The following is a 24,514-nucleotide window of genomic DNA, read 5'->3' on the forward strand; positions in this document are numbered from 1 at the left end:
GTTCACAATAATATTAGTCATTCTTGTTAGATCAGCAGGACATGCAGTTCTGAGGTGCCAGTATCGATCCATGCTGTACATCCACGTCATTACGTGGTGAGCCTTCATCATTCGCCTGCTGGCAGGATCGCTGAATATCACGGCACGGCATTCCATCTTCCAAGTGATCCTCTGGAGGCACCAGTCGAGCCGTACACGTCAATGCTGTGGGGTGAGTTGGAGACGAACTAGAGGTGTGCTTGCCCAAATTTCCACTGCTAATAATCAGTTCGCAACAGTTCGTGTTCACACGTATGAGCTCACGAGACCTCATATCGGTGCTGTGGTAGCCGTCCAATGTATCACTGTGGCCCTTACAAAACGTGATCCTAGCGGGCGTCTGTGCCGTGTGGACACCCAGAAACTGGTCCACGAGCGTGAGAATGCTCACACTATCATTGATATCAGCATCGTTGCACAAGAGACACAGCACATCCAACATGTGTGGGAGTTCTCAGAAAGGACGTACCCGCCACAAGGAGTGCCACAGCTCGAGCCCTTCCACACTCACGTCATGCAGACATTTTTCTGCCTTACAAAGTTAATGGGAAACAGTATATAATTGTGATAGGCGAGGAAAAGTCAACTTAAATGTACCACTAAACGAAGGGAGTATTACAGACATACAAAAGTTAATAAGCGAATTATTTCTTCGTAATAGTATACATACGTTGGGTTCCGTACAAGCTGTACACGAAACAAGGGTAATACTTTATTGACAGACAACATTACATAATATTTGCACCGAAATTTGTTTTCCAGATGGCGTACAAATTCGAAATAACGTTAACCCATCTTGGAAACCTAGAAAAAAATTCTCTAAATATTTGCTATTTTTGCAAACTTGCCGACCGGGGTGGCCAGCGATTCTATGCGCTACAGTCTGGAACTACACGACCGCTACGGTCGCAGGTTCGCACCCTGCCTCGGGCATGGATGTGTGTGATGTCTTTAGGTTAGTTAGGTTTAAATAGTTGTAAGTTCTAGGGAACTGATGACCTCAGAAGTTAAGTCCCATAGTGGTCAGAGGCATTTGAACTATTTTTTTACAAACTTCGTGCCTTCTAATGATTCTACGCTTAAAACTTAAGAGTATTATGATACTAATAAACAGAATAAAACGAATTAAATATGAAGATACTTAACAATAACTCCATATCGTCAACGAAATAGGGCAGAGTATAAATTTAACACTCAAATACTTTAGGGCTCCCAGAAGGTGTAGAATGAATGTGTCACATTGTGGCTTACTAGAAATCTACAAGGTACGAAACACGTGAAGCCGAAGAAAAGTAGTTTTCAAGAGTTAAATGTGGCCTCACCTTGAAGCAAATGATCTCTGAGAGGAGGAAGAAGTTGGTATATGTGATGTAACAAACAATTCATAGGACGAATGGTGGTTACACTAAAATGATATTTTATTCATTCGGTGCACAAGAAAACTTAAGAAATTTTCTACGTCCGTGATGTAGACCGCAAAGACAGCTTTTTGTTTTCATGTGACCACCGAAAATTGATACAGATATTTTTATTGAGATATCAAAAGCAGTTACTGATTAAATAGAGGCACTTCGACGAAACTTGTTGTAAAATAGTTCAGCCTACTGAGACAAAAATACATAAGTATCTAGTTTGTAATATACTGGCTGTTATAGGAGGTTATAAGCATTAGAAAAATTACCTGAACTGAAACACCTAGAAAGTTACTGCGCATGTGTTAATTCAACACTGTCTTCCATTTCTTCAATTACAATTATTTTACTTTTTTCAAACATTCATTTGTAGCCGCATTTAAAGTCTCGATCCCTTCTACGATACTTCTCAATTACGGTGACTGCGCCTCTGACGTGGACACAGCGCTCCTTGGCTTTGTGATCGCTGGCGGGGACCCTTCCCTCCGAATTATTTCCAGGCCGTTAAACCTGACCGGTCGTAACTTACTGCCCGATAGCTGTCCAATTGTAGCGGTCCTTCCGGCATCTGTTCGCACAATTACCCCTGCTGATGTCCTGCGTCTCCTCGTTGGCAACCTTCTGCTATAACAGTCTTTAATATATTACGTAGATTGTCCTTGTACGTTTCACGCCATGGTTGTCGAATGTATAATCTTTGAGTCAACACCACTCTATTAGCATCCGGCCATTATATTATGTCAGTTTCACATAACGTATATCACACACCATCTACACAGATGCTCAAAAAGAAACTTTTGCCAAATCTTAGGTTGGGTATCATGGACTGGGAACTAACAACACGGCTGATGACGTCTCATTAGTCAGATGGGGGTGTTAAGCTCAGTAGCCATCTGGACGCTATTCTGAGGGAGTAGGGTATTTTCCAAAACATCCTTCTCCCCTCGTCTTCTTCAACAACAACACAAACACCACGCTGTGCCATACACGTTCCCAGCTGACGTCAAACTCTCCGACATCTAGCCTATTGCTGAGATTTAGGTCAAATAATATTTGTGTAATATAATGAATGAAGCTGTAGGACATTACCCGTATATTTCTTCACTGGCACATACCAAAGATTATACGTAAAGGCATGTCTTTAGATTTAATAACATGAACAGAATTCGGTATCGCAGCGTTGGTTAGTTTTACCAATATCTCGTGAAAAGCAAAGATCAGTATCGTAGCTAGAACCATGGTAATATTATCCACTCATATTTCAAACGAAACCGTCAACAACTGCTCTGTTTCATATACCAATTGAATCGGATTAATTATTTGGTATATCAATTACAAAGAGAAACTGCATGTTCTGGTGTTGCTTCGCTCAGCGATTATCTAAAATTCCTCTCATTTGCAGACACTTCTTACTGTAGCGTGAGAAGGAAATGATACTGGGATAAGCAGAACAGGCATGAAGACTGTGATAAACTTTGAGTTTATCTTTGTCCAACAACCCCAAAGAACATCCTTATAGGCTACAGTGTATTATGAAATTATGACCTGTTCTGCTAAGAAATATTAATTTCAGACTCAAGGTTCAATATATACAAATTCGAAGCAACTACTGAATTTCCTTTATATCTTTAATAAAAATTTCTGTGTTTTATTAGGTTCGTAAATTAGAATGAGCAAGTAAATATGTTAAACTTACTCCATTTAAACCGATCCCAGTTATCCTAACCTGCCGTTATAATAATTACGATAGAAACAATTGGAAAAACTGTTTGTGACCTGACGGGGGACAGCCGAGACCCGTCTGAAATGCATCACACACTCTCCACTTGGTCAGACGATACAGGAAAAGAGTAAGATACAGTTTCTGTAGCCACATAAAAAAACACGTATCTTAATATATAATACAATTCTCAAACAGCTTGTACATTCATTCCGTCACCGATTGTAGGAGCCACAGACAATATCACGGCATTACCTCAGTTGACCAATCAATGAATTTCTAATTAATCTTGCTTTAATAATGTAACTGCTACTTGTTACCAGTAGCAATATCATGCCGAATTTGGTCAACTTTTTGGAATGGCAATTCAGTCTCTCCGAGGTCAAAGAAACACGTAACCACTGTTAGCAGTGACGTCATCAGTCAGAGAACCCGCACCCTCCACCCGTCCTGCCCAGGCCTTAGCTTCAGTCTTTCCCCTTCCCTGCAGCCATCAGCAATATTTTTTTGTGTGTTACCAGTTTTATGACTGGTTTATTGTGACCCACCACGAAAGCTTCTCTTAAGCTAATCTGGTCATCTCATAACAGCACTTTCACTTACGTATTTAAAGAATGTATTATTTATTGGATTTTATTTATTTATTGGATGTACTTCAATTTATTTATTTATTGGATGTATTCGAATCTCTGTCTTCTCGTACAGTTCTTACCCTGCACACATCGCTCTAGTACCATCTAGGTTATTTCCTCAAGTCGTGACAAAAGTATTGTCATCCTGTCTTTTCTTCATGGCAGTGTTTTCAATTTGGCCCTTTCTTTGCCGTCTCTACGGACAACTTCTACATTCTTTATTTATTTATCACTCCACCTAATTTTCAGCATTCAGCATTCATCATTTTCAGCATTCTGACGGAGCACGACACCTCAAATGTTTCGATTCTCTTCTGTTCTGCCAATCATAGTGTAGTATTCATAATTCAAGATGATGGAAAACAGAACAATTGTTTGATTTATACTCTTCCCTTCTCACCTTTGCAATCAAAATAACGTTGTATTAGAAAAGAGCCCAATTGTGCTAATGAGAAAATAAAAGCCGTCTCCCCCGCCCCCCCCCCCCCCGGCATCCCCATTCCTCCTTGTCTCCAGTATACCATAGCACGGAATAAAAACCCAGGTACTGTGAAAATTTAAAACTCTTCCTCTGACATAATATTAAAGTAATCTCAATGCATTATTTACCTATGTCTCATTATTAAATGCCTCCACTCATAACTCTTTGCAAAAATGTGAAAGTGCTGCAGAGTCTCAAGCGTTTTCATCGTTCAGTCTCAGGCATGTCAGTACAGCATACTTTTGTGGTTGCGAAACAGGGAACCCAGAACAGAGAGAGACAGAGATATCTCCACACATCTCAGCTCTCCTGATAAGACACAGCGTAGCTGAGAGACGTATACTAGCTGTTGTTATTTGGAGACAGACTATAGACTGTGTAGGAAGGATAACAAAATTGAATTGAAACACAAAAATGACAGAGTTAAACTTTATTTCTAAATTAATTCACAGACTGCGTAATTCCTTGACGTAGGCTGTGTTACGTCTAAACCCACTATCCAATAGTGACATATGAAACCTTGTGCAAGACTGGCACTCCAACTTGGATTTCCCGCTTACCATTAGAGGTTACCATAATCAGTTGAGCTATCCACACACTCTCCTCAAATCGACCGAAACTCCCGTACGTCACACTGTCTCCATGAGGGTTGGCGACGACGTGCCAACCTGCATGCGAACCCGAAGTGAGAGTCGCGTGAGAACCAGGGCTCAATCCGTCTCGGCTTTGCTCGTCACTTCTCCGAAGTACTCGCGACAGAACAACATTCCGTTTAGCGCTGCGGAGCGACATTTTCCTGTCGGTGACGTTCTTTATATCGGCAGAATCGTGGTGTCAGCGGTATATACCCTTCGAATTTGTTTGTGGTATACGAGAAAAACAAGGTAACAGATTCAGGGTATCAGTAATTAAAACTTCCGGCTAAGAGGCCGTGGTCCAATAGTAGAAATACTTCTCCTTGACGTTTCGTTGTCAGCTGCGGGCAACATCATCTAAGGTGAGTCTACGACTGGCTGCTAGGCCATGGAGGTTCTGTTTATATAGAGCGCGTAGAGGGCGCCACCACTCGTCACGTGTTGTCAACAGTTAAACCATCTCTTGCTGGCGTCCTTACTACCGATCGAAGGTAATCGATTGTCACATCTTTTGCACAAAGTCGATCGCCATATCTTATCCACCTTCAAGCCTTCTTCTTTCCTGCTAAAATTATTGTGGTGTTTAAAAATCTCTACAGCCTCTCTACACATACGTGCATAATAATGCGATGTCTTAGCTAGTCTTAGTGAGACGCAATGACTGTCCTTGAGGTCTACGTTGTTTTCCTCCGGAATAATTTCCACATCTGCATAACGAAGTTTTAATCGTGATAGAATAATTCGATGAACACATGTGTAAGGCTTTTTTCGATAAGATTACGTGACAACCTCAGTGCAAAAATCTCGGAAATAATGAATGTTATAGACTACGGTATAATGATGTAGTCATTGTGACATATGTCAGCTTAGGTCAGTGCAGGGAGCATGCTCTGATATCCCAAATACTTTTGGCGAACGTTCAAGGTAAATAGGTGTCCTAGGCCGCCACAAATTGTCGTCTGTCATTGGTCAGAACTGTACCTAACACAGCTGATATCAAGGAATTCGAAGCCAGTGAATTAATTTCCAAATATGATCATGCAGCTGTCGATCCTCAACAGTGTGTGCTCTTTCAGTCGTGCATGAAAGTATAAACTTTATGATCATAAAATATTTTCCATGCCCTGCTGTTACACAAAAAATTTCACAGAGGATCGAAGAATGTGAGATGTATCATCTCAGTCAGAAGACTGATGACGTGTATGTCACTTTTCCTTAGAATAAATAGAAGATAGGCGGCGTTTGCATACTACAACTGAGTATACTACAATTGAATGATGATGATCGATAATGCTACTCCATGTGGGCTTCGAAGAGTTATTCATGGAATACATTATCTCTATTATTAGCGCCCTGCCACATTAAAAGATTCGCACGCCTGTCACAGTGGTGCCTCGTAATATTCAGCAATACAACTAGGAATTTTTACCTTCTGTCATACATTTCACAGTTACCCATCCGTAATTCATTCTCTGATGCCATCAGAGGGCTTTAGAGCTGTGTTGTTTGTGTTCATATACATTCCCATAGTCTCACGTGATTTGCACAAAAATAAATTACAGGTTAGTGACACGTTCATCTTAACAGTGCGATTCAGCTATTGCACTCTGCTGGTAAAAACTGGAGGCATACGGCAATTCATTGTTTAGGATCTTCGAACATATCATAAATAACTATTATTACAGTAAATATTCAATTTTTGAAAGTTGAACTCTCACGTACCCGTTCGAGGCCGTAGGGTTTCGTAAATGACTCACCCTTCATTTAAAATTATGTACAAGGTAGTGCATTAATTGGTCTCAAGGTGACACTAATGACGACGATGACGATGTCTACAAAGATTAGTTGATGCTCTGCAGATTCTTTTTGGCTTCTTCTTCTTACAGAACAATAGTACTTCGGATAGTGAAACATCGAAAAAGCATGTATTCACAGATAAGAAAAATGTTTGGAAAACAGACTCAATTTTTCCTTCATCTGCTCGATCTGAATTCTAAGAAATAAGTCGCTCTCAACTAATGCTGAGTGTTGCTGGAAATCCAGCAGGAAAGATTTCTGCGATGCTTTGCTTTTTATACACTCGCCTCCCTTCCGAGTCAGCAGACATTTTCTTATCTCGTGTGTCGATTTAGAGAGTGCGCAATCACATTCCCAGAAGCGCTAGTTTCAAAGCGTAAGGAAACAGGTGTACCTAAGCAAGCTGATGCAAGAAAGAGACCTGTTGAGAGCTGTTCTCATACTTTTGATTCAGAATACCTCGAAATGGCGGTATCCTCCAGCCTCGCTTTCTAGAAGCAAATGAGACGTTCTGCGTTAAAAAAAAAACAGTTTTGAAGTGTCACTATTTATTTTTATTATCGAACGAGATTTCCAGACGGTATTCCTCTTCCACAAATTCCCGTCTGTGCATGTGCATTCTTTAAAAAAATAGTCGTGGTCAATGGGAGGAACTCAGTTTAAAAATTCACTATCTACATAAGCCACATGAAATCCGAAAGAGACAATGACTGCATGCATTTGTTGTGATATCAAGAAAGTAACATAAGGTAGTGGCATATTTGGGAAAATTATGTCACCCGCAAAGGCCTTCAGTATTTAAGAGGCAGAGTGTGAGCTATACCATCAGTTGCTGTTTGAAATTCAACAGAGTAAAAGTTGTAGCACAGATCAATTGTCTGAAATTATAGATTACACAAAGGAATACCACGATCTTGCGTAGCTGCATAACTGTTTCAATAATTTCGCTTGTTCTGCATTTCATGGTCCAATGTTTTCAGTTTCATTCCGCTAAACTCGGTGTTTCTGATGTCATGCAGTGCACGAATGGACCAGATAGGGGTCGGGGTATCTCTTTTGGTTTGGCTTCAATACTTTTTGTAGCTTGACAGACTCCAGTGCCGCCCGCAATAGTGATGCATGATTTTGTTGAGTCCATTCCAAGATTTCGCGTTGTTGTTTTGTTTTGTTTTGTTTTAGATCGCATAAACAGCTATGGTCATACGCTTCTATGTAAGAACTGTAGAACACGAAGACAAAGACAGGAGTTAAAAGACGACTACATGTTAATTCCAATCGGCGGAATAGAAGGCAGCGAAAATCAGGAACTATGAGAAATGTCTATGAAATACGCCGTAGAGAAACGGGGCTCCTGAATATACACTCCTGGAAATTGAAATAAGAACACCGTGAATTCATCGTCCCAGGAAGGGGAAACTTTATTGACACATTCCTGGGGTCAGATACATCACATGATCACACTGACAGAATCACAGGCACATAGACACAGGCAACAGAGCATGCACAATGTCGGCACTAGTACAGTGTATATCCACCTTTCGCAGCAATGCAGGCTGCTATTCTCCCATGGAGACGATCGTAGATATGCTGGATGTAGTCCTGTGGAACGGCTTGCCATGCCATTTCCACCTGGCGCCTCAGTTGGACCAGCGTTCTTGCTGGACGTGCACACCGCGTGAGACGACGCTTCATCCAGTCCCAAACATGCTCAATGGGGGACAGATCCGGAGATCTTGCTGGCCAGGGTAGTTGACTTACACCTTCTAGAGCACGTTGGGTGGCACGGGATACATGCGGACGTGCATTGTCCTGTTGGAACAGCAAGTTCCCTTGCCGGTCTATGAATGGTAGAACGATGGGTTCGATGACGGTTTGGATGTACCGTGCACTATTCAGTGTCCCCTCGACAATCACTAGAGGTGTACGGCCAGTGTAGGACATCGCTCCCCACACCATGATGCCGGGTGTTGGTCCTGTGTGCCTCGGTCGTATGCAGTCCTGATTGTGGCGCTCACCTGCACGGCGCCAAACACGCATACGACCATCATTGGCACCGAGGCAGAAGTGACTCTCATCGCTGAAGACGACACGTCTCCATTCGTCCCTCCATTCACGCCTGTCGCGACACCACTGGAGGCGGGCTGCACGATGTTGGGGCGTGAGCGGAAGACGGCCTAACGGTGTGCGGGACCGTAGCCCAGCTTCATGGAGACGGTTGCGAATGGTCCTCGCCGATACCCCAGGAGCAACAGTGTCCCTTATTTGCTGGGAAGTGGCGGTGCGGTCCCCTACGACACTGCGTAGGATCCTACGGTCTTGGCGTGCATCCGTGCGTCGCTGCGGTCCGGTCCCAGGTCGACGGGCACGTGCACCTTCCGCCGACCACTGGCGACAACATCGATGTACTGTGGAGACCTCACGCCCCACGTGTTGAGCAATTCGGCGGTAAGTCCACCCGGCCTCCCGCATGCCCACTATACGCCCTCGCTCAAAGTCCGTCAATTGCACATACGGTTCACGTCCACGCTGTCGCGGCATGCTACCAGTGTTAAAGACTGCGATGGAGCTCCGTATGCCACGGCAAACTGGCTGACACTGACGGCGGCGGTGCACAAATGCTGCGCAGCTAGCGCCATTCGACGGCCAACACCGCGGTTCCTGGTGTGTCCGCTGTGCCGTGCGTGTGATCATTGCTTGTACAGCCCTCTCGCAGTGTCCGGAGCAAGTATGGTGGGTCTGACACACCGGTATCAATGTGTTCTTTTTTCAATATCCAGAAGTGTATATTAAATCTCCTTCAACATATTGCTAGAACGGATAAAAAGTAAAAGTTAGTCGACAGGCCGGGCGTCGTTCGCTAAAACGGCCTATAACTCAGACGGAAAACACAGACGAGAACGTAAGTGGTAGGAAAAAGGGTCTTCCTTCAGGAAACGGTTGACCATCAAAGGTTGAGCGCAATGAGCACAAAGTGGTTGGGGAGCACAACTTAACAAATGGAGATGGCTAGTAACATAGTGCCCGATACGCAACTTAGCTAAAATTATCTCCTCACAACGAGAGGGTCGAGAAGAGGTCGTCCAAGCCGCCGGGAGATGATTAATAACCGGGAGCTCGTTCCCTTGAATGGAGGACCAGGGGTGATGCGAAAGTGACACCACCTGCTGACGGATGGCAACACAGACATCATTAGAGGGGATTGTAAGAACTAGCAGGCTGAGGAACGAGGACTGCAGCTTTGGCAGACGCGTCACCGGCCTCTTCTGTTGCCAGATCGACGTGACCAGGAACCCACATAAACGTCGCAGTTGCTCCATCTAGACTGAGCAAATGACAGCTTTCCTGGAACCGTTGCACAAAGGGATGGGCGGCGTACAGCACATAGAGGCTATGAAGGACACTGAGAGAGTCGAAGCAGATGACGGCGAATGTAATGCGTGGGCGAATAACTCTATGTAAATCAGTGTTCCGGAAGCCGATACCGAGAAACGTCGATGCCAATGACGAAGGCACACACAACACCACGGTCAGTTCGAGAGCCAACAGTGTACATAAAGATACTGTCGCGAAGTTCCGTGTCAAGGTCGTGAAACTGAAGGCGACAGAGCCAGGTTGGAATGGCGTCTTTACAAAGCGAATGAAGGTCAAGATGAACAAGGGCCGCCGTACGAAGCCAAGCCAGTGAAGAGTTCACACCCGCCGGGAAAGTGGCAGCGTTCAGTTAATCTGCCGGAACAAGAGTCGAAAGCAAACTCCAGGAGGTAACAGAGAAGAGGTCGACGCCCCATACTGGCGATAAAAGAAGTCATCAAAGAAGGAGGCATAGGGTGGGTGGCCACTCATGGTAGGCAAACGGATCGCCTATCTGCTGAGGAGAAAGTCACGGCGGTATAATAGCGGTAGTTCGGCAGTTTCTGCATACAGAGTCTCAACCAGGCTAGTGTAAAAGGCGCCAGTGGACAAACGGATGCCACGATGGTGGATAGTGATGAGACGGCGTAAGAGTGACCGACGTGCAGATGCAGTAATAAAAACACTCAAAGCCTACTTTCGAACGGACAAGCGATCGGTACAATCGGAGGAGGGTGGTTCGATCTGCTCCACAGGACACATACGACCCTGAGGGATTGCACACAGTGGGCGGTTATGTAAGACACGTGGAAGTAACAAGAAAGTTTCCTGTCGAGTATGAGCCCCAGGAATCTTGTAATTTCAATGAACGGAAGAGAAACAGACCCAATATGTAAACATGATGGAAGAAACCAATTGCGCCACGATAAACGTATACAAACGGTATTGTCAGTGGACAATCGAAAGCCATCGTTGATGTTCCATGAGTAAAGCCAATCGAGACATCACTGAAGACACCGCTTAATGACCCAAGTCCGTGGAGAGCTGCAATAGATGGCAAAATCGTCACCGAAAAGGGAGCCGCAGGTGTCCGGTGGGACACACGTCATTATCGGATTAATGGCGAAAGCAAAGAGGACGACTTTCAACACAGAACTCTGGGGCACACCGTTATCCTGGATAAAGATGTCCGACAAGGCAGAACCCACACGTAACTTGGAAACTCGTTCTTTCAAATATTCCTGAATGAAAAGGGGCATCGACCACGGAAGACCGACGTGTAGAGAGTACAGAGGGCACCAGTCCTCCAGCAGGTATCGTAGACTTTCTGCAAATCTAAAAACATGGCCACAGTCTGGAACTGCCGCTGAATACTATTCATGACATGGGTGGACAAAGGGATGAGATGGTCAACTGCAGAGCGGCGCGCTCGAAGTACACCCTGTCTAGTGGTTAATAAATTGCGTGACTCGATCCACCACACAAGCTGGTCATGAATCATACGGTCCATTACCTTGCAAACAAAGCTGGTGAGAGAAATGGGGCGGTAGCTAGAAGGAAAATGTTTGTCCTTACCAGGATTAGGTATGGGTATGACAGTGGCTTAGCACCAGCACCTGGGGAACGTGCACTCCGCCCAGGTGCGGTTGTATGTATAAAGCAGAAGGTGCTTGCTCGCAAGAGGAAAATGCTGTAACATCTGAATATGAACATCGTCTGCCACTGCGGGGAAGGATCGGGATGAACTGAGAGCATGATCTTGCTACCTCTTAGTAAAGGCTGCATTGTAGCACTCACGATTCAGAGAAGAGAATGGTTGCGCCCGAGCCTCCTCCGCTCGTTTCCGATGGAGGAAGGCAGGTCGATAGTAGAAGCAGCTCGAAATCACCGCAAAATGGCGGCCCAAAGTGTTGGAGATACCAATAGGAGCCTCTGAGACATAGCCTACTACGCTCAGGCAGGAAATTGGGGAGTGGACCTTGGTCCCAGAAGCATCAGAGGTTGGCACACACGGTCAAAATGCATTTTTTCGTTGTAGGATGATGGTTAAAACTTGGAGAGCACGCCTTCGAGGGCGAATTGCGTCGCGGCAGCAAGGGACCGGGACACGGCGTGGTAAAGAGGATGTGCGAGGAATGGGACGTTATGCGGCGATAAAGTATAATTTTTCGCGTGCTTGGTCACTCTTACACCGGTGTGTAAGTGTATCCTCTTCATTACGCCAATCACAATTCGGTGAATCCGCTTTGTGCGCACTGGAATAGTTTCATTAACAACTTTTTTCCTCCCCCCATGAACCATGGACCTTAACGTTGGTGGGGAGGCTTGCGTGCCTCAGCGATACAGATGGCCGTACCGTAGGTACAACCACAACGGAGGGGTATCTGTTGAGAGGCCAGACAAACGTGTGGTTCCTGAAGAGGGGCAGCAGCCTTTTCAGTAGTTGCAGGGGCAACAGTCTGTATGATTGACTGGTCTGGCCTTGCAACATTAACCAAAACGGCCTTGCTGTGCTGGTACTACGAACGGCTGAAAGCAAGGGGAAACTACAGCCGTAATTTTTCCCGAGGACATGCAGCTTTACTGTATGATTAAATGATGATGGCATCCTCTTGGGTAAAATATTCCGGAGGTAAAATAGTCCCCCATTCGGATCTCCGGGCGGGGACTACTCAGGAGGATGTCGTTATCAGGAGAAAGAAAACTGGCATTCTACGGATCGGAGCGTGGAATGTCAGATCCCTTAATCGGGCAGGTAGGTTAGAAAATTTAAAAAGGGAAATGGATAGGTTAAAGTTAGATATAGTGGGAATTAGTGAGGTTCGGTGGCAGGAGGAACAAGACTTCTGGTCAGGTGACTACAGGGTTATGAACACAAAATCAAATAGGGGTAATGCAGGAGTAGGTTTAATAATGAATAGGAAAATAGGAATGCGGGTAAGCTACTACAAACAGCGTAGTGAACGCATTATTGTGGCCAAGATAGATACGAAGCCCACATCTACTACAGTAGTAGAAGTTTATATGCCAACTAGCTCTGCACATGATGAAGAAATTGAAGAAATGTACGATGAAATAAAAGAAATTATTCAGATAGTGAAGGGAGACGAAAATTTAATAGTAATGGGTGACTGGAATTCGAGTGTAGGAAAAGGGAGAGAAGGAAACATAGTAGGTGAATATGGATTGGGGCTAAGAAATGAAAGAAGAAGCCGCCTAGTAGAATTTTGCACAGAGCACAACTTAATCATAGCTAACACTTGGTTTAAGAATCATGAAAGAAGGTTGTATACGTGGAAGAACCCTGGAGATACTAAAAGGTATCAGATAGATTATATAATGGTAAGACAGAGATTTAGGAACCAGGTTTTAAGTTGTAAGACATTTCCAGGGGCAGATGTGGACTCTGACCACAATCTATTGGTTATGACCTGTAGATTAAAACTGAAGAAACTGCACAAATGTGAGAAATTAAGGAGATGGGACCTGGATAAACTGAAAGAACCAGAGGTTGTACAGAGTTTCAGAGAGAGCATAAGGGAACAATTGACAGGAATAGGGGAAAGAAATACAGTAGAAGAAGAATGGGTAGCTCTGAGGGATGTAGTAGTGAAGGCAGCAGAGGATAAAGTAGGTACGAATTCGAGGGCTGCTAGAAATCCTTGGGTAACAGAAGAAATACTGAATTTAATTGATGAAAGGAGAAAATATAAAAATGCAGTAAATGAAGCAGGCAAAAAGGAATACAAACGTCTCAAAAATGAGATCGACAGGAAGTGCAAAATGGCTAAACAGGGATGGCTAGAGGACAAATGTAAGGATGTAGAAGCTTATCTCACCAGGGGTAAGATAGATACTGCCTACAGGAAAATTAAAGAGACCTTTGGAGAGAAGAGAACCACGTGTATGAATATCAAGAGCTCATATGGCAGCCCAGTTCTAAGCAAAGAAGGGAAGGCAGAAAGGTGGAAGGAGTATATAGAAGGCTTATACAAGGGCGATGTACTTGAGGACAATATTATGGAAATAGAAGAGGATGTAGATGAAGACGAAATGGGAGATACGATACTGCGTGAAGAGTTTGACAGAGCACTGAAAGACCTGAGTCGAAACAAGGCCCCCGGAGTAGACAACATTCCATTAGAACTACTGACGGCCTTGGGAGAGCCAGTCATGACAAAACTCTACCAGCTGGTGAGCAAGATGTATAAGACAGGCGAAATACCCTCAGACTTCAAGAAGAATATAATAATTCCAATCCCAAAGAAAGTAGGTGCTGACAGATGTGAAAATTACCGAACTATCAGTTTAATAAGCCACGACTGCAAAATACTAACGCGAATTCTTTACAGACGAATGGAAAAACTGGTGGATGCAGACCTCGGGGAGGATCAGTTTGGATTCCGTCGAAATGTTGGAACACGTGAGGCTATACTGACCTTACGACTTATCTTAGAAGAAAGATTAAGAAAAGGCAAACCTACGTTTCTAGCATTTGTAGACTTAGAGAAAGCTTTTGACAATGTTGACTGGAATACTCTTTTTCAAATTCTAAAGGTGGCAGGGGTAAAATACAGGGAGCGAAAGGCTATTTATAATTTGTACAGAAACCAGATGGCAGTAATAAGAGTCGAGGGGCATGAAAGGGAAGCAGTGGTTGGGAAAGGAGTGAGACAGGGTTGTAGCCTCTCCCCGATGTTATTCAATCTGTATATTGAGCAAGCAGTAAAGGAAACAAAAGAAAAATTTGGAGTAGGTATTAAAATTCATGGAGACGAAGTAAAAACTTTGAGGTTCGCCGATGACATTGTAATTCTGTCAGAGACGGCAAAGGACTTGGAAGAGCAGTTGAACGGAATGGACAGTGTCTTGAAAGGAGGATATAAGATGAACATTAACAAAAGCAAAACGAGGATAATGGAATGTAGTCAAATTAAATCGGGTGATGCTGAGGGAATTAGATTAGGAAATGAGACACTTAAAGTAGTAAAGGAGTTTTGCTATTTAGGAAGTAAAATAACTGATGATGGTCGAAGTAGAGAGGATATAAAATGTAGACTGGCAATGGCAAGGAAAGCGTTTCTGAAGAAGAGAAATTTGTTAACATCGAATATAGATTTATGTATCAGGAAGTCGTTTCTGAAAGTATTTGTTTGGAGTGTAGCCATGTATGGAAGTGAAACATGGGCGATAACTAGTTTGGACAAGAAGAGAATAGAAGCTTTCGAAATGTGGTGCTACAGAAGAATACTGAAGATAAGGTGGATAGATCACGTAACTAATGAGGAGGTATTGAATAGGATTGGGGAGAAGAGAAGTTTGTGGCACAACTTGACTAGAAGAAGGGATCGGTTGGTAGGACATGTTTTGAGGCATCAAGGAATCACAAATTTAGCATTGGAGGGCAGTGTGGAGGGTAAAAATCGTAGAGGGAGACCGAGAGATGAGTACACTAAGCAGATTCAGAAGGATGTAGGTTGCAGTAGGTACTGGGAGATGAAGCAGCTTGCACAGGATAGAGTAGCATGGAGAGCTGCATCAAACCAGTCTCAGGACTGAAGACAACAACAACAACAACAACTTTTTACCATTATCTTCTAAATTCTGATGTAAGCCGTTTGCTGTGTATGTTCTCCCACACCTAAGGCCAACTGACATGACAATATTTAGTTTGCCTTCCCTTATGAACTGAATGTTCCTTAATATGCTGATACTATTCCCTTGCATTGCACATTTTCTCTTCCTGGGTTACGTCGCTGTTCTCGACTACGGGGTTTCCAAGAGAGATGTACTCTGAATGTATTTTTCCATTAGTGACAGGTGCTACTCAGTTTTCTGGCAGGCTGGATTGCTTTCAGAAGTGTACTTATCAGGCTGGTAGGGCTGAATTTAGATCTTTGAAGGACATTGCGCATTAGCCACTCTGTACACTTTACGTCAGTATCTATTAATCCGATCCCATCTTCTTCAAACGGTAACGTTGGTGCCCCGTATTTTACCTTTAAAATATTCCTACGCCATAGGAAATATGCAGTGGCTAATACTAGACTTTTGACGCTGGTACTGACAAAACGTTCACTAGTTTTACTCCCTGGATCATATGAAGACTTCGCTTGGAATATAGTTGTATGCTGGCCCTAACTTTGTTCAGCATCGATCGTTAGTTGGTAGTCTAAATCATTTATACATCAGACACCAGATCTAGCTCTTGACTTTGTACCTTTCTTCAGTAAATGTTTTGCGTGTGGTATCTTCTGTCGACACAAATATGCTCAGATCGTCTGCAAATGATGGGCATACGATTTTCTTTCCTACGTCAAGCCTAGGGTGAGTTGTTAAGCTTTCTTACGAGAGGCTCGACCGCAATTGTGGATAGGACATTCGATAGGGGGCAGCCCTGACGGACTGAACGCTTTATACTGAATGGCGCAGATAGTAACCTTGCGACCATGATTTTGGACTGAGCTGCTTGCAAAATGAATCTGACAAGTTGGTACAATTTGCTTTCAAAAGAAAACTGTGGGAGATCCGGTTGAAAGCTTTGGAGAAATCAGTAAATATTACATAACCCCTTATTCTACATATATCCGTGATGACTCTTATGTCACGGTAATCACCCAGAATGTCGGTAAGGAACTGCTCACGTCTGGTAATCTCCTATCACGTTTCTCATTATGTCCCTAAATCTTGCCTTTACTGTTGGAGCTAGTGTTTTGCAGTTCGTCATCATCAAGGTTATCGGCTTAAGGGATTCGATGCTTGTAGACGGGCGTTTCGTAGGCACCAATACGATGAGCCCCTTGTGGAAGATTGTACGAACCTGTTGGACATTCCAGGCACCATTAAGTATATTAACTCGCTCTAAATTCAATATTTCCCAACAAATGAGATTCAGCGGTATGCCAAGTGTTCCTGGTAACTTTCCTTTCCGGCTTCTCAGTAGAACTTCATATATTCCGCCCTCTGCAAATTCTTCTCTGGGAGAAATGTTGTCTGCCTCTGTCAGCATGTCGTCAATATCGTCAAGAAAAACTGATTCGAGATTTATGTCTACATCTAAGGCAGCATACAACTCACAGAAATGTTGCAGAACTTGACCTTTGATCTAAACCCACTATTGTACTGTCTCGTTTCCTAAACTGTCTTTCTCAATTATTTTGTTTTTTACCCTTTTCAATGTTCGGATTAGGTGGTAGAATGACGCATCCTCTTCTTGGATAAAATTGTCAGATCTGGGCCTCACTCTCAGATACGTGCATTGTTCCTTTTTTACTGAGGTTCCGCAAGAAAAAAAGCTGCAAGCAGTGCTGTAGCTGCTGCACAAAAACTGAAAGTCCCACTGCATTTGATCCCTCATGCTCAATTTTCCGCGCGAGCTCAGAAAATCATACACCTGTGGTGCCGGTCTGTGACGTCGGCGAAGCTCGTGGCAGTCACTCGGCATCCCAGCGGGAAGGCCGCCGTGGTCGATTAGCCACTCAGCTCAGCTCAGTCCAGGGCGCGGCGTGCTCGCGTTGTTTGCGCAGCCTAATGGCCGCGTGCCTGGAGGCCTAATGCCGGCGTCGTGGCAGCAGGAGCAGCAGCGGGCCGTCTGGAGGTCCCTCGCGGCCGCCGAGGAGCTCTGCCTGACCACGCAGGATTAACCGAGTCCTTAGTCCTCAGGACGCCACGCGGCGCTGCACCGTGCCTGCTCGAGGACCGTGCCTCATCCCCTCCCCTTATCCCTCCCCACTCCTCCCTACCCCTATGCGTTCTCCCCAGACCTCCCCTCCTCTTGCAGAACTGACCATACGCAAGTAGCAGTTACGTACTCCGTGATGGCTCAAAGGCTGACAAGTACTTACAGCAAAGTTGAAAAAGGGAAGACCTGAATATTTTGTTGATACCGAGGGCAATAAATACAGATCATAAACACTACTAGACAAAGACTGAAAGTCGCGTTGGGTAGCCGTGCGGTCTGAGGTGTCTTGTCACTGTCTGGGCCGGCCATCTGTGGGCGAGCGGTTCTAGGCGCTTCAGTCTGGAACCGCGCGACCGCTACGGTCGCAGGTTCGAATCCTGCCTCGGGCATGAATATGTGTGATGTCCTTAGGTTATACAATGAAGGCTTTCACGACCAGGTGGTACTGTTGTTGATAATTCTTCCGGGTTATGTGGCGGTGGTCCATGGATCACGGCCACATAACCCGGAAGAATTATCAACAACAGTCCTTAGGTTAGATAGGATTAAGTAATTCTAAGTTCTAGGGGATTGATGTCCTCAGATGTTAGGTCCTGTAGTTCTCACAGCCATTCGAACGATCACGGTCCGGGCAGTTCCCATCGTCGGAGGTTCGAGTCCTCCATCGGGCAATTTTGTGTATGTTGTCCTTAACGTAAGTTAAAGTTAGATTAAGTAGTGCGTAAGCTTAGGGACCGATGACCTCTGCAGTTTGGTCCCATAAGACCTTACCACAAATTTCCAAAAGAGTGAAAGAAACGATCGTTACTTTGTGAAGCCACACTCTGACGGAATGCTGAGAAAACTTTAGGAATAATTGGATTAAAAAAATGGCAGACTTGTGGCTAAATGTTCAATTTAGATTATCAAGTTATTAAGGAGTCGGAAAATTTGTCAATCCATTTTCTATGTGATACGAGGTCCACCGAGCGATAATAAATAATGATGATTCATGGGAACAGACATATTTTAGCTTTGATGTTAGCGATTCGTTACCTAACTCCATAAAAAAATTAGTAATTATTTCCAAGACAGCGGTTTCTTTTGAAACAAGATTTCTGTAGGAAATTCAGCACATTTACACGCAAATATATACTTTTAAGGTGAAGTGGGCTGTTACGAGACGGCTTTGCCTCGGAACCTAACGTTTCAGAGTGGTCGTTCCAGCACTGCTTCAAGAGACAAGGATTGTGCACAAAAAGTGATTGCAATTTTGATTGCAGCCTTTTCCATTGAGAGTTGACATTTTAAGCGACACCCAAAACAAGTATTCCAGCTTACGGCTTATATACGGATCTCCGTGAAGAACCCAGTACGCGTTTCCACTACAGATACTCTTGGTCCCAGGCCACATTTTTTGGACCAAATATTTGCGCCATTTCTGTCAGCATATCTAGTGCCGAAATCTCAGAAGTTTGCAGAAGTCTTTTAGTTATCAACAAGAAAATCAGTATAACACAGCGTTGGTTGTTCGTTGCAACACCTTGATTAACAAATATTACCATTATAGTTTTAAAGCACGACGGGTTCCGAGTTTCTGAATCTTCCGTGCTGGCGCTCAACTAATGACATCTCTCCTACTGCTGCCACAATGCCAGTTGGCACCCTTATCCTCGTTCACTTTCATGTCTCGTATATTTTCTCAACACTCATTTGAGTGACTTTGCGTTCAACAACCAATCCGTGACTACCTGTCCCATAAACGGCACATATCCAACAATTCAACCACACTTTGCCACCAACTTCTCTGCTAGGTGGTACTGTTATCAGTTGATTAAGTGCAATGCTTGTATTTGCGTCAATGGGTCATATTAATATATATGTTGATTAGAGTCGGTCTACGACTTTTGTTTACAATGGAATTGCTCATCTGAAAAAGACGTGGAGAACAGAATACGTGCTGCCCATGTAGCGCTTAGTTGTCTCAGAAAAGTGTCTTCCTGAATGAAGAACTAACACTATACTACCAAACTGATGGTGTATAAAGCTGTTGTCATCTCAACGCTGCTCTACGGTTGCGAAACCTCGACATTTTATCACCTCGATCTGAAGAAACTAGAACGCTTCAACCAACAGAGTGTAAGATACATCACGAAATGGAATGACTTTATATCGAATATCACCGTTCTTGAGAAAGCAAAATGAATTGTATAGAAGTTCTCATTATTGGACACCAACTTAGATGGTTTGGGCATGTCCAGCGGATGAGAGATGACAGACTTCCAAGTAGAATGCTGTATAGTGAAGTGAGCACAGGTAAAAGGCCGCAAGGTGCCCCTCTCAAACGCTATAAGGATCAGTATAAGAAATATCTAAAAACCTTAAACATCGATCCGAGTAACTGGTTCACCACAGCAGAAGATCGCAGTCGATGGCGCTCAACTACCTCAAATGCTCTTCAGAACTTTGAGCGGGAGCGGCGAAGAGTGGACAATCACAAACGCCAGGGAGGTAAACTCCTCCAGGCCAGCCACGTCCCCCACATTCCATTATTTGTAACTTCTGTGGTTGCATGTTCCATGCATCATGAAAAGTTGTAATTTTTTATTTTTCTGCGGCTACAAGAGAAGGTCTACTGTCGTACTAAACGAACTCCTCTAGACGTGAGGTGCATACAATATGGCTACACGTAATAATTACTCCAGAGTCAGGAAAGAAAATACACTATATGATAAAAAGTATCCGGACACCCCCAAAAACATACGTGTAGTCTAGGAGACTACTATTAGATAAGCTGGTGAAATTTTTTTTATATAAATGGCAGCACTTACAATTAATAACTGAACATATAACTACGTTTTTCATATATCAAGGTCTGGCTGTTGCTCAGAAAAGTAATATAATGTTGGAAAGTTTAACTACAATAGCAACTTGACATTTATTTTCAAATAAACATAAGAAATTGTTCTCAGTATAGTTCAAAACAATGGAATAACCTTAATAGCTTGTAAGTTGGGTGAACAACGGGAAACCTCAAAATGAGGTGTAGAGAACATACAAACGTTATGATCCTAGTTCCTCAGTATTTAGTGCTCATTTAAAGGGATACAAGCTTTCTTCAAATGATATTGACTAAAACATTTCCAGTTTCCAAAAAGCAGAGGAAGGCAGATTATTAAATATTCTACAAGAAATTGAATCATACACCCATATAACAAAATAACCAGACATCGAAGAGAGTTAAGGAATAAGATATACATACAAAATTTCAACAGTGATTTAACCGAATCATTTTCGTTTTGGGCGTATATCCTGAATGTAAAATTGTCAATCTTTACGTGTTTATTTGATTATTTTGCAATTTTATGCCTTTTGTATATTCCACCATCACATACGAGTTGTCAAGAAATTGTAATGTACGTGTGTGACTGCATGTCACAGATATGTATAAAAATGATCTTAGAAATAACGTAAGGCAGGTAAAGTAGACTCCTTGACCTGTCAGTACCATATTTATTCTATATAACAGTTATATCAAACGTTATAAAGAATTGTCACTGCCTAACGTATGACGGCTGTAACATACGTAACACACTGTGTACTGTATTATAGGACAGCTTCAGATACTACCATATTATCTGACTTACATGTCATTGCTGCAGAAGTACATAATATAAGAAGAAATGTATTGCTGCTACTATATCTACAGTTACCATTTTGTAGAAATCGATGTATACACGGTTGTTTGTTGCTCTGTATTAGATGCCAACGAGAATTTTGAGCGATTCTGAAAAAAAAATATTTCTAGTGCAAGTTAATTTCCTTTAAGAAATGAAATTATTTTTGACTTCATGTGTAGCCTTTGACTCAGTTATATCCTACAAGTGTATTAAAAAATAATAACTCCGAAAATGCCTCTTATTTTACGTAGAGTCTTGCCCACGAGCGCTGACGATAAATGGATGTGTGCAGAACACCGTCACATGTAAAGGGTGCAGCTCACTTCATCGCATTTTCAGGGCAAAAGTCCATTTCGTCCATGGGCTTGCGGTTAGGTGTGTCGCGACTTCGCTGTTGGCAACATATCCAGTAGAAGAGGTTGTGAACGCTCTAGATGAACGAGTTGCACCCAGCCTAAGTGATCTTCCACCACAATGCTTGACTATTTTTTCGAGTGAAAAAGAAAATTCTTTGAGCAGACGTACAGTGCAGTGGCCCCTCATGATGGAAGCATTTCAAGTAACAGTACCTACTAGAAGTTACTACGACCAAAGTCCTACCTTCGCTGCTACGACAATACTCGGACATTGGGGCTCATGATGAGAAAATGAAATCCCACAAATTACAATAATTTCTCAACGTCAGCACCGAAGCAGAAAACAGCGGTTAGCCCCTTTTCTTGGCGTGAAAGTTATGGTGAAATGATGGAAAGTGTTTGTGTCCTTTATGTTTCTATCTTTGACTTGGAAATTCAAATATAAAGGAATAAGGTGAAATTCCGTGACTTAGCAGTGCTAATGTTACCGGAATTCCATCACCTTTGGAATTCAACATTACGAGATCTGCTTTACATTGCCCTAGCAACACTATTCTCAACCCAAACAACCAACAGCGACACGTCTGTGACTGTAGCAGGTGTACATAATCAGATAACTACCCGAAATGACTATGTGTTAACTAGATGCTTTTTTTGTAAACATGCCCTCTTTACAATGCCTTATGGAATCGAACGTAACATTCTAGTCAAGATACATACGGCAACAGCAGCTTTGATCAGTTAATGTAGCTAGACTATTGCATGGCTATCAACAATCGCAAATCGTATCCTAGGCTGACACTTTCCTTTAATAGTTAGCTATGACATAAACGGATGGTTGAGGGGAAGACACGACCTCTAATGAGCAACGTGTTCTATCTGCTGCATCCCACCAGTGAATTGCAGGATTCAAACTTGGCGTCGTCTCTCTGCAAGTATGCTCATCTCGATATTCCAGCAACTAGTGTTGTCAAGCCTTCTTCTCCCGACAGACTCACCCAACCATAGATTGTGTTCACCAGTCAGGAGCCGTCACATGTTAAATACTAGTATTTTATCAGTTGGCGACTGTACAAGAAGAAACGCCTCCCCAGATTACATTGTGGAACAATGGATCTCGTTGGCTATTTGCAAAGTAAACAGAAAATTCGTAATTCAAAGACTATCCTGTGAGTTGTGCGTTTATATTTACGCAGTGTCCAGCGAACTTTCGTCGTCAACGGAAAGCAGGGCTTCATCGCCATCCGGTGGATGTGATGCCGCGGGTTGTCAGTGCCTCGACGGTGCAGGCATTTAAGCTCCCTCTGTTCCCTTTCAGGACCACAAAAGCGGCAGTGGCGAGTTTTTCCTTCCAAGACCTGCACTTGACTTTTTTTTTCCACCAAAATTGCTCGTAACTTTTCAAAGTCTGCAGTTCGCCTGATGTAACGCTTTGTCACAGAGTCCACATGACGTCCTCTAGCTTCAATGGATGCCGGAAATATCAGTACCACCACGTCTTATAGCAGAAGAATTCGATCTTAAGTACTCTTACCGCCGATGAGTGAAGTTAGCAATGTAATGTAGGAACTTCCGAAGCTGTGTGCTACCTTCGGACCTAATGGATGCAGTGGATGATCCATCAATAAAATCAAAGAACTAGAGCGACCCGTGTGCCAGATATATCCATGTCTTTGGAAGTTAGTATCGATATAGCGGTAGGCTTGAATATCTGTGGCGGATCGGCGGCCACGAGAGGTCAGGACAGTTGGCGCAGAAAGATTATTTTTGGTCTTGTGGTGCGGGTGGAGTGACGGCAGTTGGAGTTGGATCGGAGATGGGCTGTGAGTGTAAATAGCTGAGACGGTGCGTTTGCTCGTGTGTAAGACCGTTACAGTGGCTGAGCAGTGCCGATGGACATACCTCGATGAGGACAGCTAAAAATGTATATCAATAACACCTGTCGGCAGCTGAGGGTTTCAATTAATGATCATTTATTCTAGAGAAGCTGCACGGTCATCAATGGTATCTGTTCTTTCGGGAATACTTACTACCTTCATATATAAACTGTAGAGTTTTTATACGCCTGTAAGCATGGTTTGTATGCTGTGCAACATTCATCGAAAAATCTCTCTTACTTATGAAGAAAAGTGTACCTTTAGCAACAAATTCAGCCAATACTTAGTGAAAAAATGATGAAATTTCACATGTAATAAAATTGTTTTGTTATGTTTTTGAACTTCCACTGCCGTGAGTCTGAATCCTGAATCCTTCTTTGTCATGCTGACCCACACTTATGAATTTATTTGTAAAAGTGTAGATAGTGAAAATTGTGTGTGTGAAATTTTATGGGACTTAACTGCTAAGGTCATTAGTCCCCTAAGCTTACACACTACTTAACCTAAATTATCCTAAGAAGAAAACACACACATCCATGCTCGAGGGAGGACTCGAACCCCCGCCAGGACCAGCCACACAGTGCAAGACTGCAGCGCCTTTGACCTTTCGGCTAATCCCGCGCGGCACAGTGGAAATTAAAATGTCTTACGGTGCCTCTCCTGCTCCAAGTCGGCCTATTTGGCGTCCTAACCCCCCCCCCCCCCCCCCCTTAATGGGTATAATGATCAATACAGCACCACAAGTAAAATATTACAGTTATGAACTGAGAAAAAGACTTGAGTTAGCGTAACTCACCGTGCGCAGGTAAGTACCTTATATTCATCCAGAATTTTAGAATGAGAGGACTTAGTGACTCGAAAGAAGCTTTACACA

Source organism: Schistocerca gregaria, chromosome 3 (assembly GCF_023897955.1).
Source record: "Schistocerca gregaria isolate iqSchGreg1 chromosome 3, iqSchGreg1.2, whole genome shotgun sequence".
NCBI classification, from domain to species: Eukaryota; Metazoa; Arthropoda; class Insecta; order Orthoptera; family Acrididae; genus Schistocerca; species Schistocerca gregaria.